Here is a 4,874-nt window from a genome sequence, read left to right on the forward strand (position 1 = left end):
GGCCCCAGCATCCTGGCGCTTAAAAAAAAGAAAGAAAGCCCTGCACTCACCAGCTCCTGCCAGGTGTGTGTGTGGGGAGGGTGATCCCCACTGCCCTGCACTGCATTGGGGGGACTGTGCCATGAGCACCCACAGGCCCCAATGGCCAATGCAGCATCTGATGAGTGCGGGGCTGTTTTTTTTGTTTTTTTTTGAAGTGCCAGGATGCTAGGGCTGGGTGGAGCAGCCATTGATGGGACTGGGGGGCACTGAGGGGGCTGGGGGAGCTGGAAGAAAATGGGGCCTGGCAGGGGTCCTCCCCTGCAGTCCCCTCCGCCCCCTGCTTACCAGCAGAGAGTCCGGGTCCTGCTCCCTGTGGTGGCGAGCGTGGACTGTGTGAATCTCCAAATTGATTCGGAGGCTTTGAATCAATTTGGACCTTTTTATTGGTCCCCCAATTTGATCCGTGTTTGGAGATTCGGCTGCCGAATCTCCTTTGAATTGCAATCAGCAACCAAAGCTTTGCACAGCCCTAGTAAAAAAGACTGAGTGAGAACATCCCTGGTAATAGTTCTTTTCCAGGAAACTTAAAAAAAAAATCTATACTGCCAATAAATCCCATGTGGGAGGAATTTTTTCCCTCTCGGCTATCTGTTTACATCTAACCTAGCTGGCTAGTGACTGAAATTTGTCATTGTTTGACACCTGTTTAGTGGCCTTTTTGGGTAGTCTTACTCTCTTACTGAGCTCCTTATGGATATACATATATGTGCCATATACCAGTTGTGTCAGAACTGACACTTAACCCTCTTTCCAAACCCCTTCATGTGGCCTGATGATGCCCACTGCACCTGCCCCAGGTGCTGGATCAGGACCACCAGCTGGATCTGGCCTGCGGATGGATGAGGCACTGCTCATCTGGCCCATGAGGAGAAAGGATTGAGCACCACTGATCTAGACCACAATGACTTTATTATACTAGCAATGCTCCCCAGTGGGGATACAGCTTTCTACCAGCAAAAGGAGTTCTTTCCTCAACTACTCAAATGAATAAGCTCTATGGGATAAAGGACTCCTTTGCTTGCATAAGTTACTTTTCCACATGGTCAGGGTGTGGTTGCCATGATCTTAATACACTATAACAGTATGTGGCTTAGGAAGGACTGTCCCAGGGCTTAGAGAAGATTTAGCCTGAAGATCAAATAAACCAAAACACCTTCATAGACCCTCAGACTTTATCATGGAACCAAACTGATTGGGGATTGAAACAAACATCAGAATAGCCCGAGGAGTGAGCTGCATATCTGAAGGCTCTTCAAGGACATGGCACCAGATCTCCACTGCCAGTTAGTCATCTGAATAAAGCAGCCAAAGTGAGCTGCTGCACACTAAGCACTACTGAAAAAATCAGGTCGTGTCATTCAAGTGCCTTAATGGGAACACGTCTTGACAAGCTGGTTCCAAGTGCCTGATTCCACCTCAGATGATTGCTTGGCTTTAGCAGGAGACAGAGGAAATCCAAGTTAGCAGAAATAAAAGCACGCTTCTTATCGCTGTGTCCCGGCAGAGATGTAACAGGGCAGCTCTGTGCCCTGAGCAGCTGCAGCACTCAGGGCAGTGCTAGCTGCTGCATTGCCGGCTGTAGTGGTATGTCCAGCACCAGGTATGGTGACAGCTAATTTATGGGCCGGCTGCAAAGGCAGTGCCTGGGGCTGCTGCTTTGGTCATCTATCCTCAGTTATGCCGCTACGTCCTAGCTTGGTTCAGCTGGTAACATACACACATTTTTGAACAGGTAGAATCATGGCAGCTAGAGGGGTAATTTAAAAAAAAATTAAAATAGTTATACCAAGTGTAGGTGTAAATATTCCAGTATAAAGGTGCCTTATTACTTATTGTTGTGGCCTATTTCCCCTTCTAATGCAGGAGTAAGTGATACTGGCATAAAACCCATTTATGCTGGTGTACATGGATGTACCTGGCAGGAAGGGGAGGGGATGTAGCATTTTACCTATATCCTGTAACTTTCTACTAACTTCGGAGCAGCTTTCTAGCAAAGACAAGACCCTATACCGCAAAACAAAGTTGGCCTCACCTTTGCACATTTTTGGTATTCCTGCCTTTTGAGAAGGCTTCGATGAAGTACTTCTTTGTACATTTAAAAATTGTTGTTTTCATAAAAGCAAGATACTACAGTTTCATAAAAGCCTAGAACTATATCTTTCTGGCTACATCATATTTGCTGCCAGAGAAGCAGTGAAGACTGGATATTGGCTGTAGACCATGGTAGACTTAGGATTTGGTAGTTAACCAGGAAAAATATTAAAACAGGCAAAGTCTGTCATCACGTAAGAGACAGCTTTCAACTTTAGTAAATGTCTTTGTACTTAAAAAGCTAATGGAAACCAGTCACAGTGATAAAATCTGTGACTGTCTTAAATAGAAGGAATTCTTGGTTTCTTGTGGTAGAAAGAAGACTGGAATGTAAAGTCTTGGGCTTTCCCTCCTTGTTTATAGTTTTTCTCATTTGATAAAAAAAAAAAGAAACTTAAAAAAAAAATCAACAATCCAGTCCAGAAACAGAGGAAAAGTCCACATTTCAATAAAGTAAAATACTAAGACAAAACAATACATAAAACTGCCGAATAGGAAAGCAAAACACCACACAGCTGAAACAGAGGGCAATTGGAGCCTGCTATGAAAAGGTCCAACACAGGAATATTACTGGCGAAAGCTGATAAACACACAAGAGGAGAAACCACCACTCAGACCACTTGCAGTGCCAAGAAAAGAACAGCAAACAGGCCTAGATTGAAGCTCAAGATAACAACACACAGAGTACACAGACTTTCTGAGAGAAATTAGAGGGGAAAATAAGAATGTTTTCATTAAGAAAAATAGGAGATGACCAGATGGACTAGTAGAGCAGCAAGAAGGAAGGATCATAAAAGAAAGATGTCTTGAAAAGAGAGACAGGGGCATTTTTAAAGCTGCCCTATCATTTAAACTAATTATTGTACACTTATAAATATCTCTGTATACATCTCTAATGTTGCTGCTGCAACCATATTACAGGCCAGCCATTACATCTTTACTTAGCCAAACTCTCATTACTCCAATTGTAAGGCCTTTGGAATAGGGACTATATTTTTGTTTCGGGTTTGTACAGCATCGAGCACACCAGGGTCTGGTCCGTGACTGGTGATCCAAATTAGAAATATTGAAATTCAGTGCAAATCTGGCTGAGTTAGAGTTTAACAGATACAGACCTGAGGACTGGGCCCTGTTGTTGCAATGAAGAGAACAGTGGCCATGGTAAGAAAGCATATGACTTTGTCAATGAGTGTCTGATGGGAATGAGTGTGTGGGCTATGTTGAAGCTCAGAGCAGATTTCTCTCCAACCTTCCAAAGTCTCCCAAAGAGAGCTGATGCTCCTGTCGTCTAAAACTTGGGGATTTCAAAAATTGTTCTGTTCTGCATCAGAACCAAATCAAATGCCACGGAGGTCTTTCATGACAAGGGAATAAAGGAACTAAAAAAAAAGTAAAAACCTTCCATCCCACAGTAGCAAATAGCCTGATGGTTGGGGCACTGGAGCAGGAAGCAAGAGACCCAGGTCTAAGTTCTTGCTCTGCCATCTTCCCACACTCCATCTAGGTGTTGTGATCACCAAGCTATTTGTCATTATGGGATCAGTCTCTCTCTCTCTTTTGACCAGAAATTCCATCCTGGACCCAGGCAACTTTTCCCAATGAAAGTTTTGTTGAACTGGTATGCTGCTGTGAAAGGTTTCAGTTTTGACAACCTGGCATTTTCCAAGAAAAATGACAGATTTGTTAAAAAATGCCCTGGTTCCCAATTTCTGTACTCAAACATGTGTGTTATTTTTAAGCTCACTCCAAAGCCACTGAAGCCAGTCAGAGCCCTTCTCTCAGGATCAGCGCATATTGGATTTGACCAGTACCACAGTACAATAGATCTAAGTATTCAAATCAAAGAATCAAGAGTGTAGGTTGTAGCCATGTTGGTCGAAGGATATAGGCAGACTTAACCATGAAGACTACATAAAGAAAGCCAACAGACAGCTCTCTGACACCACGTATTACAAAGAACTACAAGAAGATCCTATTCCCCTTTCCACCTTGAAACTCAAAAATACCATCAAATCGTTTCCATCAGAACTACAAGAAACACTACAGAACTTGATCTCCCCACTACCTAACCCAGGAAACTTTTACCTGCTCCCTAAAATCTACAAACAAGGAAACCCTGGCAGATCTATCATATCCAACCATGAAACCCTAACTGCGGAAATATCAGGTTTCGTCGACTCAATGCTAAAGCTGCTTGTCACCCAAAGAGCGAGTTTTGTCCAAGACATTATAGACTTTCTATGGAAACTTAAAAGCATAGTCTACATTCCCAGCACCACCCTCCTAGCCTCCATGGATGTTACCAGCTTATATACCAACATCCCACATCAGGATGGCATCCAAGCCTGCCTTACATACCTACGTGAGCAAGATGACAACTCAGAGTAGAGACCCAAAGGTATTACTGACTTTATACACTTCATCCTCACACACAACAATTTCACTTTTAATAACCAACACTGCCTCCAGACCGTGGGCACAGCTATGGGCACCAAAATGGCCCCACAGTATGCCAACCTTTTTATGAGCCACCTGGAAGAGGAATTCCTCAAGGACTGTACCACCAAACCCTTGCTACACTTAAGATACATCTATGACATCTTCATCATTTGGATTAAAACCTGCAATTGCTGATTGAGATCCATCAGAAATTCACCAATTATCATCCCTCCATCCGACTAGCTCTTGAATACTCCAGCACCAACATCTCCTTTTTAGACACAAAGATCAGTATCCAGAAT

The 4,874-nt window shown here is 43.5% G+C and overlaps 1 long non-coding RNA gene across 1 annotated transcript in view; it reads right to left on the reverse strand.

Moving 5' to 3' along the window:
* LOC109287265 overlaps positions 1–413 on the reverse strand; it is a 10,487-nt gene extending 10,074 nt beyond the window's left edge. The window contains exon 1 of the long non-coding RNA XR_002094803.1: positions 328–413. This is a non-coding gene — a long non-coding RNA (uncharacterized LOC109287265). The remainder of the gene's footprint in view (positions 1–327) is intronic.
* Positions 414–4,874: the final 4,461 nt, after the last annotated feature.

Source organism: Gavialis gangeticus, unplaced genomic scaffold (genome assembly GCF_001723915.1).
Source record: "Gavialis gangeticus isolate Ggan-Ray unplaced genomic scaffold, GavGan_comp1, whole genome shotgun sequence".
NCBI classification, from domain to species: Eukaryota; Metazoa; Chordata; order Crocodylia; family Gavialidae; genus Gavialis; species Gavialis gangeticus.